Raw genomic sequence first — 14,739 nt, 5'->3', positions numbered from 1 at the left:
AAGCTCTTTAACCTTTGCCTGCCTCAGTTTTCTCATCTGTAAAATAATAATGGCACCTACCTCAGAGGGTTGCTGTCAAGACCAAATGAGATAATATTTATAAAGTGCTTAGCACAGTGCCCAGAAATTATTAGGCATTTGATAAATGCTTACTTCCTTCTACAGCATGGACATGCTTGACTGTGGTCAGTAACTATCTTCCCATTTGGACCTCACACATCACTCTGCTTCACACCTTATTCAGTTCTCATATGATACCGGATATTATAGGCATGTGCTTGTGTGTTATCCCCTTATTAGACTGTAAACTTCATGAGGGCAGGGAAATCAATTTTATTTTGCTCTCAGCACCCTAGCAAAGCATTTATGTACATAGCAGGGACTAAATATATAATGTGTGAATTAATCTGGGGCAGCTAAATGGGACCATGGATAGAGTGTTGGCCTTGGAGTCAGAAAGACTCATCTCCATGAGTTCAAAGCCAGCCTCAGACACTTACTAGATGTGTGACCCTAGGCAAGTCGATTAACCCTGTTTGCCTCAGTTTCTTCATCTGAAAAATGACCTGGAGAAGGAAATGGCAAATTACTCTGTCCTTTCCAAGAAAACCCCAAACGGGGTCATGAAGACCCAATTGAGAAATGGCTGAACAACAAATTAATTAATGTATGATTTCATTCAAGTCATTGATAAAGAATGATGAGGCCCAGAGATTCATAGATCTTAAAGCTAAGAGGTACCTTAGAGGTGATCGAGTCAGCCCCTCATTTAGAAGATGTGATCATAGACATCCAGAGTCATTAAGTGATTTGTCCAAGATCATGCAAACGGCAAGTAGTAGACTTAAGATTTGAAGCTAGGTACTGCTGGACTACAGAGTCAATATTCCTTCTGTTACACCATGTAATGGTAATGGAATTTGAAGATCCCATTGTATTGGTAAGCTAACAGGTACTTAGCACTTGGTTTCAGGTTAAGTGTTAAGACCCAGAGCTTGTGAAAATCCCACAATGGTATGTCTTGCTGACGTGACAGAGAGGGGGCCAAACAGGGAGGAGCTGGTGCCATGTATAGGGAAAAGCCCAAACTGAGAGAGGCCAGAACTTTTGGGAAGCAGCACTGTAGAGGCAGAGAGGGAGAGAGAGAACTGCCTGGAACAAGGATGTTGAGAGAGAGAGAGCTGCTGGGGGCCAGAGTTGCTGAGAGAGAGAGAGAGAGAGAGAGAGAGAGAGAGAGAGAGAGAGAGAGAGAGCTGCCAGCTGGAGCTGCCCTCGACTTCTGAGGGACACCTAGAGCTGCCAAGAACTGAGGAAGCATGATTGTGGTGCTGGTCTTTGTCTGTCTGTTTTGATGTTACTTTGTCAGTTTGGTCTGTTGATGGAGGCCTCAGACAACCTTGTTGTTGGGTCTAGGCTGATTTTGCAGGCAGAGAGTGAATTGATGAGGATACTGGCAAATGTGCATGAATTTTACTGTGGCTTTGTTAAGCCTTGTCTTCCCAGCAACAGAAACTGTTGAGAACTTGCTTCAGGTCAAGATGATGAAAAGACCTCTCCTTGGACATTGAATACTGTGATGATATTGTAACCTAGTTGTGACCTAGAGGTGGATGGCTTTTGTGCTTTCCGCTAATCCTTGAGAGGGTGCTTGGTGGTGACTGATGATATTGTAATTCAGTTGTGATCCAGGGGTGGAAAACTTTTGACCTTTGTACTCTGTGACTGACCAAACGAATGTACTTTATTTATGATTGGAAACTAATCTCCAGTTGAGAAGACAGAAGACTTTGTGATTGACTAAATGAATGCACCTTGTTTAAAAGAGAACTTTAACCTTTGTACTTTGTTATTGAATTGAGGACTTACTAAATGATTGAGTTACACATGGTAAATGCTGTATTTTGATTTTCTGTGAATGTTTTGCCTTCATTTGTTACTAAATAAATGGGGAGTTTACTATGCTTGTAATCAGAACCTTGGAAGCTGCTCGGGCTTGGCGTTACACCCCATTAATGTACTCAGCCATTGGGCTCACCATTCCACAGAGGCCCCACTTATTCCAATCTTTGTTCATACCACTACCCCAATCCTTTGGAGCCTTCAAAGCCCAGCACAAGTCACATCTGCTTCAAGACTAACTCATAATGCCTACAGGTCTCTCTGGAGCCCAGTTTCCCCTCAGAACCCTCCCCATTCCCAAGCAGCTCATTAAGATACAGAACATCCCCTTGTACTGTTCTCTGGATGTTCCAGATGTGAGTCTAAGTGACCCCCACCTCCAAATTAACATAAGCTCCTTAAGATGCAAGGATGCGTTTTTTCCCTCTGGTCTCCTTGACCCAGTCTGTTTGTACTCTGGCACAGCTCTGAGCATATTAGGGAGCTCAGTTGACTGGAATTGAAGACAATGGAGGGAACTGTCACTTATATCTCCCTTCTCTCCCACCTAAGCCATTCACTCACACATTTAGTACACTTGCACTATGTATGGTAGAAAGCTCACCATCCCTGTCTTCTTAAGAGTTTTCAGCCATAGCATCATAGAATCTAGAGCTAGAAGGGTCCTTAGAGATCACTGGGTCCAAGCCCTTCATCATTCAAAGGAGAAAACTGAAGTTCAGAGAAGGATAATGGATCTAGAGCTAAAAGGGATCCTAGAAGCCATTTTATAGATGAGGAAACTGAGGCCCAGGGAAGTAAAGTAACTTACCCAAGATCACAAGGGCAGTGTAATCAGAGGAAGGATTTGGACAGGAATTCCCTAGGGTCTCAAGAGGTCAGTAGCAGACTTTATTAAGCATCTACAAGGTGGAAGCCACTGTACTAAGTGTTATATGTATTCCCAGGTAGGAGGTAAGGTCATTTCTGACCAGAGGTGGTGGTGGGTCAAGGAAGGCCTCCTAGAGAAGATGGGGCTTGTCTAGGTCCTTGAAGACTTTGGTTTTAGTGGGCAGAGGATGGATGGTCATTGTTCCAAGCTTCAGGGTAGGGAACATGAAGGGTAAGATTTTGGGGGTAGAGTAAGGATGGTAAGGATAATGGTGTGTCTGGAGCAGAGAAGCCACAGAGGATCTGGAGGGGACCTAGGATAAGTACTCTGTTCAGGACTCCCTCTAGAAACTGGGAGAGGGAAAGATAACAAGAACAGGGAGCAAAGGAAAGGTGTGGAGGTCTGATATCAAGCAGAGAGAGAAGAGATAGGATGAACTAAGCAAGGACTTATTGGCCTGCTTGGTCCCCCAAACCCTTTAGATGACCATCATGACTATGGGCTATAGGGAAGATGATGATGAAATAGAGGGCAGTGATTCCAGAGTTGTCTTGGCTGGGCCAACATGTCTCGGCCCCTGGGCACCTTTCGCCCAGCCTTCCTCCTCCACCTGGTCTGAATGACTGCTAGGGTTCTGCCTTGGTGGAGCTAGAGAGCAAGGGACAGGTAGCTTCTCTATCTACATCAGATGCAGGTCTTTATCCTGGGGGAAATCTACCAGTCACAAGCTCCCTTAGTTCATCTCAGGAATGGCAGATAGTGCTGAGAGCAAAGAGGCAGAGAAGGAGCAGTGGGAGCCTTCCCTAATCCTTTAGAGAAAGGCCTGGAGTTTAGACCTTCTGGATTTGGTTAGCTGAGGATGGGCCCTAGGGTCCCCATACAGTTCTATTCCTTCCTTTCTCCTTGGGAAATTTCTTCTCTGGGGCCAGGTCAGAGCTGGAAGGGACCTGAGAGATCACAGACTATCACCTCATCATTTAAAATTAGATGAAAATAATGCCCAAGAGAGGAAAATAATTTGCCTGAGTCCACACAAATAAGTTGCAGACCCAGGATCTAAACCTAGGACCTCTGACCCCAAATCAGAGCTCTCTGCCCTACACCATCTTTCCTATTCTCTGTCTTATGTTTCTGCCCCAGGGACAGGAGACGGGTGCTAGCATTTTGAGTTAGACATTTATAAATGGAGCCCCTGTTCTACCCAGACACAATACCCAGGGATAATGCCTTCTCTCCCCACTCTGCCCTAACCAATACCCCTTTAGTCTCACAGAGGACTTCCTGATCCTGATGGTAGTGGTTATGGAAGGTAGTTCTCTCTTGGAAGTGTAGGATTAGGGCAGCTAGGTGGTACAGGGTATAGAGCACTAGCCCTGGAGTCAGGAGGACCTGAGTTCAAATCCAGCCTCAAACACTTACTAGCTGTGTGACCCTGGATAAGTCACTTAACACCCCCATCAGCTCATTTAAAAAAAGGAAGTCTAGGATTTAGAGTTGGAGAGACATTAGAGATTGTCTTATCCAACCCTTTAATCTTAGAAAGAAAACTGAGTGTTGGAGGGGTTAAATGACCTATCCAAGGTCATACAGCTAGTAAGAAACAAGGGCAGGATTTGAATCCAAGTCCTTTGACTACAAATCCAAAGCTTTTTCCATTATACCACATCCCCAAGGGCAAGCCATGCTTTCCACTGAGGAAGGTGAGAGGACCAGGGCAGAAGCTCTTAGATTTTGTATGCCCAGTATGATCCAGTTCTAATTGATTCTGGGCTATGGGGTAGGGGCCCACCAGATTTACATGGCTTCCATTCAAGAGCTCCCTGTCTTCTTTCATTTTTAACAGTCTTTAACAGACATCACAAAAGGTATTAACCTGCTCTGAAAGACAGACGGACTCAGGTTGGAGTTTAGCTGGATTGATCAAGCCAAAGGGAAGGGTTCCCTTCTCTTTCTCTTTTGACCCCTCTATCTCCAAGACAAGAAAGCTGGGCTGGCTCCCTGGTTCCCCTTAAACTGTCCTTAAAAGTCTAGTCTCCCTTTCTTCCTGTTGTTCTCTGTGGCTCTTCCTGTATGATTTCTTTAAACCTCAGTTTCCCCATCTGTCAGATGGAAGAGTAATTCATGACCTACTTCACAGGACTGAAGTGAGGAAAATGCTTTGTAAACCTTAGAATGCTAGAAAAATGGTAATTCTGCTTTTTTTTTCTCCCCCTCTCTCTCCAGAGAGACACAGGGGACTGGCTGGAGATGGTTCAGCCCACTGCTACAGCCACTGAGTTCTCCCAGTGGAGTAGATTCTGGTTTATCCCCATGGACTGGCCATTCCTTTCCCCCTTCCACCTCCCCCTCACCCGATTCAGGGGAAGCTGAGGAGAGAAAGGAAAAGTATCTCTCCACCGGGGCAGTGGAAGAAGAAACTCAGATGTCTGGAATCTTCAGACCAAGCATCCCCTCTGACTGCTGCCCCCCACCCCAGCTAGTTATCCTAACTCCACCTCTCCACCCTCACCCACCTACAGGATGTCAGAGCAGGGTCCCAGCTTCTGGCTCCTAGACCTAGGGAATCCCAGAAGAGGGAGGCCCCCTGTAAGACACTCCCTCTTCTCAGGGAGACTCAGGTCCCCCCTCCCCAGGGGCAGGGGTCGGGGGAGGGTAGGCTGTCTGCTGTCTGCTGTCTGGAAATCCAAGCCCAGGGCAGCACAGCCCACACTGAAACCAGATCCTCCCGTGTCCTTGGCCACAGTAGTATCCCGTTGGAGTGGGGGAGGGGTCAGGAGCCCACAGACAACTTATAAAGGGAAAGGAGGACTCAGAGTAGACAGAATTGGTGTGTGTGTGTGTGTGTGTGTGTGCTCATGTGTGTTTTCTTCCTCTTCTGAAGTACCTTGCGTAGTGTCTGACACACAGGAGGAAATTAATAAATGCTTGTTGATTTAAATCTCAATTTTCATTGCCATAAATCTGGGAGGGGCCTTAGAAATCATCTAGTTCAGCTTAATTTTGCAGATGAGGAAACAGAGGTCCAGAGAGGGAAAGTGATCTGCCCAAGACCACACAGCTCCTAAATAACAGATCTGGGATTGGAACTCAGGTCTTCTGGCATCAAGCTACCATCTCACATTAGCTGTGCCTGGTTTATACATGGATCACGTGTACACACAAGCATGTTCAAACCCAGGTAAACATGCAATCACATACAAAGACATACATATAGATGCACGTATATGTATGTAAAGACAACAGAGACCATCTCTTGCTCCCCACATATAGTATATACATAGTAGATCATTCACACAATTCCTGGGCTGAATCTGGCTTTCACTGGCTCAGCAGGGAGCCCTCCAGGCTAGCTAGCCTGCCTGCCTCCTTCCTAAGCTTTCCCCTCCTGAGGTTCTCCATGCCCCAGGGTTCCCAACCAGTAGCTCCCTACTCTTCTTTGGAACTGAGACAGTTTGCCTCCTGGTCCTCTATCCCCATACTCACAGAAGGGCTCAAGGGCATGAGGGAATATGACTGCTCTTCCCAGAGAAGCATGGGACATGCTACAAAAGTGGAGGAAGGTATTCACATAAAAAAGCTTCTCATGGCATCCAAGAGTGTGGGGTCAGGAGCTCCCATCAGACACTGACATGTTCACAGTGGTCATCATCTATAAGGTTGGGAGTCAGAAAGGAAGGGAGGAGGGAGAGGAAGCAGAAAAGGAAGGAAAAGAGATGGCCACCGACTCACTAGAATGAGAGTGGGAGGGAGAGGCCCACGCATGTGCGTGCACACGTATGTGGTGGCGTGTCTGTGTGCATGGGTACTGATTGTCGCTGGCGAGGGATCGAATTAGTTCCTTTTCCCTCTTTCCAGATGATTTTTCATCTCTGTAATTAATGGGCAAGTCAGCGCTGAACGGCATGGCAGGCAAATTGCTAGTTAGGGAAATCACGGATAATTTTCTCGATATGATAATGAAGGTTGTATTCCTTCTTTTATTCTCCCTGTTTTCATCCTACTTTTAAGTAATAAATTCGGCATTAGAGGGAGGAGTGAGTGGGAGAAGGGGAGAAGTCACCCACCCTCTAAGACCTGGGTCTGACCTGAGTTAGTACTGGGGACCCCCCACCCCAAAATCACAACTGGACCCACCATATGGAGAAGATGAAGGGGGATGAGGGAGAGGGGCCTTGGGGCTAGCTGACAATGGAAGGGGAAGGCACACCGCCCCAATGTCAAGAAAAGTGTCTGTACTCCCTTACTCCTTTACTCAGATTTTTGGCAGGAAAAGCAAAGGATGGAGGGAGAAGAGCAAAGGACCTGGATTTGGGAAGGGCCAGGATGGAGTAAGGAGGGATGAGGAAGCTTCTGAGGGCATAAGTCTCTTCCCACCACCCTATGGGTAAGGGGAGATGGTCTGAGGAATAGAGGAAGCCAGGGGCAGAGTGGAATAGAGCAGCAGAGGCTGCTGGGAATTTTCTGGGAAAAGGCTTTTAGGCCACTATCTAGGGGCTGAGCCTAGAGGTGGATGAGGAGTGGGTTTGTGATGGGATGGGAGGGGGGATAGAGTCTAAGGCAGGAGGTGTCAAGGCACCCCCAAGGACCCTGGGGACCATATTCTCAGTGTTTAGAAAGCACACTGACTCTTCTCTTCCTGACTACCTGTCCTGAGACCTTCGCCCTAGGGCCCCAGCTTCTCATTGAGTGACAGGGGGCTTATTATATGGGGAATAGGATAGGGATGGTGAGAAGGAAAGAAGCAGCCATATTGGCATCCATTTTATCCCCCACGCCCCAGTGTCCACACCCCATATGTTTGGAGATGGAAAGACAGAGCTATCAGGAACAGGGTGGGGGAGAAATAAAGGAAAGGATGGGGTCATAGGATTTAGAACAGCTTTGAATCCAAACCCTTCATTTGTTGAAAGAGAAAACTGAGACCCCAGAAAGGGACTTCCCTAAGGGCTTGGGGAATAGGCTGGGGTCAGAATGCAGATTCTCAAAAGGAAGAAGAGACAGAGATGAACCATTATGGTCAGAATCCTGCTACACATTTGACTCCACACTCTGAAGTGATTTCCTCATGGGGCAGATCCTCTGGAATGGGGAGAGGAAACAAGATACCAGGGGTCTCTCTCCAAATAGGAGAAGGGAGTCTGCCCTGTTTGGCAGGAGATTGTGGGGGAGGTGATTGGCAGGGGCATTTACTTGGTATTGGGTGAGGGGTGGGGTGGAATTTGAAGTAGAGGTGGTATATGCTTGTATTCTATCTGTGTATGTCCTTTTCTTCTACTAAACTGTAACCTCTTAAAGGGCAGAGACTTTTTCATCTTTGTAATAACCGTAATGAAATACAAGGCTGTGCACTCCTGTATGTGCTTAATATCGGTTTGTTAAATTTTCCATATGTATATAAAGATTGAGGTGTGTATGGGGGAGCAGTGAGGGCTGTATACCTGTGTTGGGTATGGAAGGGTTAGGTTTGTGTTTCTATGGGGGAATAAGAGTTGAGGTGTGCACAAGGTTAGGGAATTAAACATTTGTTGGTGGGATCGTGTATAAGGGGCAGTGTTACATGTCCCTCTGGGAGGTTAATGCTTCAGGACATAGACGAATGTCATCTCCCCCTTCCCCCCAGTCACCTTTTTAGTGGTTATGACTAGCTCCCCTTTAGCTCTCAAGACCCTCCTGTGGTTGGGGGTCTTGGAGATGAAAAAAACCAATCCACTCTCCCCCACACACAATCCAGGGTATGGCTGGGGTGGGGGTGGTAGGGAAACGACATTCCTTTTCCCTTTCCTAAGCCTGACATTTCAGGGACTAGAGCATGGGGGTGCATGATTGACACTCTCCCCCCCCCCATCTGCAGATCGAGGGGGAAGCAGATGCAGGGGTCTAACAGCAATCGAAGGCAGAAATCGACGATCAAGCTACCCTTTCCACTCCTAGCCTGACAGAGCAAACCCACCCCAGGAGCCCGGGCCTGTGCTCAGGTCTACAGCACGTTCCTTGGGGGACCGCAGCGGCAGGCGGGAGGGGAGCCTCTAGCAGGAGACGCCGCCACGACACCCAGACAACCCCTCCCCCAATCACCCCCCCCTCCTCTCAGAGAAAAACAACCAAAAAGGAACATATACATGTATATATGTACATATATATACACACACAGGTATGTATGTGTATATCCAAAAGCATCCTGCGGTATCAGCCCTTGGCAGCCCCTCCAGGGGTTGGAAGACACAGATCTGAGAGACACACAACCAGACACCCACACAGCCAGGGCGAACACACCATCATAGCCACACAGACACCAGCCGGTACATACATACACACAAAGACACAGGATGGCAGAACCAAAGACACATGGACACACACACACACACACACACACACAATCACTCGGATGCACAAAGATACATTCAGGCACAGACACCCAGACCCAGCCTCTCTTTCCCGGCTGGTGTCACATCTCGGATCGACACTGCCTCTCTTTTCCGCACCTCCCCCCCCAAGCCCCCCCCCCCCCCCCCCCCCCCCACCCCCCCCCCAGCCCGCGCCAGCACCTCGGCTAGCTCACAGCTGGTGCCCAGCTCCGCGGCGATAGCAACCCTGTAGCCTCCCCATGAACAGCTCTGCGGCTACAACGCCCCCGATTCTCCCCACCCCCGAGCAGAAGCAAAAACGATCTGAACCCCCATCCAGCCACCTCCTTTCCAGACAAGACTCCATCCCATCCATCCCATCCATCCCCCTCCCCCACGCCCTTCCTCCGCTCACTCCCATCCTCCGCATAGGGGTAAGACCCAGACGTGGGCAGGGGGCAGACTAAGCTCTCTCGATCCGTGTGCCCCAGACACCTGGCCCAGGTGTGACGTCCCCTCCCCCATGTCCCTCTACCCTCGGTGTGGACACTCACCTGTCCAGGGGCGGCTCGCTCTCCTCGCCAGTCCTCTCCTCTCTCCTGCGGCTTCTCGTCCCCGGGCCCCCCGCCCGGCACATCTCCCGGAGCCGAGGAAGGGGGGTGGTGGCGGAGAGAGGGCGGGCTCCGGGGCTCCCCTCCCCCAGCCCACCGCCACCACCACCAAAAATTTAGCGGGGGGAAAAAAATCGAATTTGACAATCCACTCCCCGGCTGGGGATGGGGAGGGAGCGCGGGCTCCCGGGCTGGAGGCGAAGATCTGGGCGAGTGGGTCTTTCTCCCCCCTGGTGTGGGAGGGAGCGGGGGGAGGGGGGTGGGCAGCGTCAGGGCTCCGGGGCCCGGGGCTGGGGCGAGGCGGCAGCGACACAAGCGGGCAGCATCTCTCCCCCGCCTTCTCTCGGCTCCCCCGACGGCGGCGGCGGCGGCACGTGTGAGTCCAGCCGACTCCCCCCCGCCCCCCCTCCGACGGCGGCGGCGGCGGCGGCAGCGGCGGCGAAGGGGTTAACGGGGCAGCTCCAGACCCCCGCCCGCTGCCCCCAGCCAGGCGAGGCCGCTCCGGGACTCCCGCTCAGCCATCCGCCGGGGCCTCCTCTGCGGCTGAAAAACTGCTGGGGGCCCGGGTCCCAGGACAGCTGCCGAGGCTACTGCTGCTGCTGCGGCTGCTACGGCTCGACCTCCCTGCAGTGCCCGCGGGGGGCTCCGAGCGAGCGGGGGACCTGGGGGGAGGCGGCGCGGAGCTAATGGAGGAGCTCAGGGAAAGGGGGGGGGGCGGCTAGAGGAGGAGACGGTGGCTGGCGGCGCGTTGCATGGTGGAGGGGAGGGGCGGAGCTGGGGCGGAGGGGGTGCTGGGGCCCTGGCCCCCTTTTGCACCTCGGGATGAACGGATGGAGCCGGCGCCCGGACACAGCAATGACAAGCCGCCTGCCTGCTCTCTCCGCTCCCCAGCGCACCAGCTACGGGAGGGGAGGAGAAGGAAGGGGGGCAGTAGGTAACGGTAAAACTCGGCCTGGAGCAGCCGACAGGACCGGGGCCGTTGCAACCAGCACCAGTGCAGCGAGGGAAAAAACAAAAACACGGCTTGGATTTATTCTTCTTCCCCCTCCCACCCCCACCCCCACCCCCTCTTCCGTCAGTTCTTCTCCCCGCCCCAGGAAAAATTAGGTAGAGAGAATGTTACGTGCTTAGTTGGGGTGGGGGTGGGCAAGAAAAATACGGAATGGCTTTCTCGGGAAAGGGAGAAGGAATGAGACGTGCCAAGTTTAAGGAGGGATATGAAAAACGAGGATTGGATTGAATTGAGAATGGAGAAGGGATGCGACATGCCCAATTGCACCGGGAGCATGTAAATCGCGGGCTGGATTCCACCCTGGGAGAAGGAAGACTGCGTCATGCCCAATGCAGTGAGAACAAGAAAAACCCAGGTCTGGATTTTCCCAAGAATTGGGGCGGGGTGGGGGTAGGGAAGGAAAGAAGGATGTGAGGTGGTTGATGCAGCGTGGGCAGATCTCGGTTGCCCAGGCCTCTACATGCAAAGGAGAGAGACAAAATGTGGGCAGGATCCAGGTGTGAACGGATCTAGGCAAGCTCCTTGCACAGCGTGTAAAAGCTAGGGCTTGGATTTCTAGGGTGATGAAATGGGACTGCAGGGAGGAGGCCACTGATAAGGGAGACGAAACCAATAATAAAAGGAACTGAAACAAACTCAGGGCAGTCATCTAGCATAGAAAACCTGGATGTTCGCGCTAACTCGACCAGGACTGTATATTTTCGTTGGGGTGAGGTGGGGGCTTGAGACTAGGCTCTCAATAAATATCCCCTCTGCTCCTTCGAAGCACAGCGGAGCTTTAGCTTCACAGGTAAAAAGGAAAACTCGGCTCTGGATTTAGCAACAGGACCGGTATCCAGGCAAAATACATTGCTGCGAGCTGCTAGGCATAATTAGGACATGGCCTGGCCCCGGATTCCCAGGAATCTGGTGGGGGAGTGGGAAAAGGAGGAGAAGGAGGAGGAGCAGCAGCAGCAGCAGCAGCACCACCTAGGTCCTGGGGCTGCAGAGCCAACAACCGCTACCCCCTGGGGTTCAGGGAGGCAGTGGGACCCACCCCGGAACTGGACTGGAGCCCCGTTTGCAAAAACAACGGGAGCCACAAAACCTGGCCCAGATGTCCTAAGATGGACATCTCCGAGGAACAGACCTGTTATGAGGGCGGGCGAAGGAGGGAAAGTGAGCTGTCACTAGGGGGAGGCCGTATGATGATAAGAGGTAAAGTCCGGTTAGGATCTCTGGAGACCGAACCGGGTTAAGTTTCGGAATAAAAGGAAGAGAAGGGAGAAGGACCAAGGAGGGGTAGGGAAGTGCAAAATCTGGTACTGGATCCCAGGGGGAAGGGAGCCCAGCTCGCCTACAGACCTAGGTAAAAGAAGCAGAAGGTAAAATCCAGGATGGATTTCATTGCACCTGGAGCAGGCAGTTCTGGCAACCTGTGGGAAATAAGACAGCCGACCTAGGAGAGGGACAAAGCTAGGTCGGGGTAATAAAGAAAGAATATGAGGCTTGGGGGAGGGGAGCAGTGCAAAGTCAGGTCTGGATCTCCAAGGAAGGGACTGGGATTCTGCTCAATCTTTTCCTTGAGGTCTTTAGCTTGCAGTGGGAGGTAGTGGGAGTAGAGATACACATAATTGGGGGTGCAGCTAACACTAAATATAAGAACATTGAGCATCCCTTAAAACCTGGGTTGGAGGTGTGGGACTAGGTGCCTGAGTAGAGCTCTCCATGCAAAACTAAGGGTCTGAGCCAAATCCCGACTTGGAGTATGTTGCCCAGGGGTGGCAATGCCACCTGGAACAGGAAGTAGTGAAGGGAGAGGAGACAGGGAAGTCAGGACACCTTTGATTCATGGTCCTAACTTGGCACATTATCGAGATTCCATGCTCCAGTTTCGTATTTTTGACATAGGGTATAGAATCTAGGAGGCAGGAGCAGGGTGAGGGGTGAGGGGAGAGATAGGATTAGAGCAATAATCTGACCATCAGCATAGGAAGACACTGCTCAAAGCCACCCTCCTTTCAGCCTTTTCTCTGTTCTACCTACTCTCTGTTGATTATCTTCAATTTATCTTGTATATATATATATATTGTTTGTACACAGTTGTTTTCCTATTTCCCCACCATTAGACTGGGAGCTCCTGGAGAGCCAGGATGCCCTGGCGTCTTTCACAAATGGGTACTTAATAAATGCTTATTGAATGACTAGGAGAGGGCAAGGCCTTGGTCAGGTCTTCTCACTTGTTCCAAAGGGTCTTTCTCAAGCTCTTGCTTTCATAATCTCTAGGCAGAAGGGAGAGTCTCTCTATCTGACTGAGTTCCTCTCCATCTTTCTCTTGATCACAAGAACCAGGTATGACCTGGCTCAACCCTCAATGTGATGGGGGATGGGGAAAGAAATAGCAATACTACCAGTATTACTACTACTATTACTAATCACTAGTTTCTGAAGTGTTTTCAGATGGGAGGCCTGGATTCAGTTTCTGGTCTATCTGCACTTCAGTGTAGGGGGTGTGTGTGTATGTGTGTGTGTGTGTGTGTTCGTGCACTTGCATGAGGGATCCTCTTTTTTTTGTGGCCTGTTTCCCTTTTGAAAGGCACACCACCAATGTTAGATTGGCAGAGTGCTCTGAGATCCTGTAGGAGCTTCCTAGTCAGTCCCTTATCCCCAGTGCCCCCAAACTCCCAACCCCAGAAGCTGCTTCCAGTTACCCCCGAGCCCAGAGCAGAAAGAAAAAAAAATAATAACCTAATAACTGTAGCCCAGGGGATGCTGGGAGTTGTAGTTTTTCTTCAGGGTTTCACAGTCGGCAGGGTCTTTTCCTACCACTAAGGTCTCAGTGTAGATCTTGTCGTTCTTGCTCTACTCTCAAAGTACTACTGTCCTCGAGCTAGCCTTGGCCGGAAGGTGCTAATCACCCCCTCCCCCAGTCCGTGTAAGGCAAGATTCCCCTGGCACTGGAAAAGTTTATTTTCCCCCGGGGGGGGGGGGGGGTGAGGGAGGGGAGGGCGCCCATCTTTTTCTGCAGATCCAAAGACTAGAACTGCAGGGTTTGGGAAGAGAAGGCAACGGGAGCAGATACTGCCAGGGGAGTGAGAGAACAATCCCTTTCCGGTGTCTGTGGGGTCTTTCCCTTCCTGTTTTACGAAAAACTGGGGGGGGGGGGGGGGGGAGGAACGGAGCGGGGTCCCACGGGAGCGGCTGAAAGCATTAACGTTGGCTCTTTTGAGTGAAGGTTGGAGTAGGCCCCTCCCTCCCGAGGTCCAAAGCCTGGACTGGAGGGGCTCCAGAAGCTGGCCAGGCCAGTCTCCATACCCACCCACCTCCTACCCCTTAGCGTTTTCCCGTCCCACTCAATGCAGACCCTCGCGCTGCCGGGGCAGCAACAATAAGTAGTCTGCAAGCAGGCTGTGGGCCAGCATCTCGGCCAGCTCAGGCTGTGCACACGCTTGCACACGCGGGCAAGGAGCAGCTAAACGCCCCACGCTGTCGCGCCTCGTGCTCTTTGCCCAACCCCCGTGTACATGCTTGCGAGTGCGCAAATGTAGAGGCCTGGGGTAGACTGGGGAGGAGGAGGGGTGTGGATGGGAAGTGGGGAGAGAAAGAGAAGAGGAGGAAAGGGAACGATGGGGACAGAAAGGGGAGGGGAAGAATGGAGGAGAATGGAAGGGAGGAGGGAATATGAAGAAGGAGGTGAAGAGTAAAAGGGGGAAGGGGGAAGGAGACAAATAAAGAGGGAAGAGAGAGACAAGGGGAGAATGGGAAAGGAGAGAGGTAAGTGAAGATGAAGGGAGAGGGAGAAGGGAAGGATTTGAAGACGATGAGAGAAAAGGATTGGGGGAGTGGGAGAAAAAGAAGAGAAAGGGAAAGGGAGAAAAAAGAGAGGAGAAGAGGAGAAAGAGAAAAAAGAAAACATGAAGGAGGGAGGGGGCATAGGGTGAAGAAAAAGTAGTAAGAAAAGATTTGGGGGGGGGAGATCCAAACAAAAAGGAGGGGAAAGAGGCGGGGGAAGGGGGGGATTGA

The 14,739-nt window shown here is 50.9% G+C and overlaps 1 protein-coding gene across 5 annotated transcripts in view; it reads right to left on the bottom strand.

Moving 5' to 3' along the window:
- Positions 1 to 9,995, bottom strand: part of ADGRL1 (adhesion G protein-coupled receptor L1) — a 65,242-nt gene extending 55,247 nt beyond the window's left edge. For 2 of the 5 annotated variants that reach the window (XR_011167383.1, XM_069082922.1), the window contains exon 1: positions 9,669 to 9,995. The gene's annotated coding sequence lies outside the window, so the exon portion shown is untranslated. The remainder of the gene's footprint in view (positions 1 to 9,668) is intronic. The other 3 variants (XM_069082924.1, XM_069082920.1, XM_069082921.1) reach the window with 2 other exon arrangements.
- Between the last annotated feature and the right edge of the window lie 4,744 nt (positions 9,996 to 14,739).

The sequence above is a fragment of the Petaurus breviceps genome, unplaced genomic scaffold (genome assembly GCF_028583685.1).
Source record: "Petaurus breviceps papuanus isolate PSGF00001 unplaced genomic scaffold, PetGlider_PUasm1.0 172, whole genome shotgun sequence".
Lineage (NCBI taxonomy): Eukaryota > Metazoa > Chordata > Mammalia > Diprotodontia > Petauridae > Petaurus > Petaurus breviceps.
Note: the sequence above shows the minus strand (reverse complement) of the source record. Positions and strands in the feature narration are given on the sequence as shown.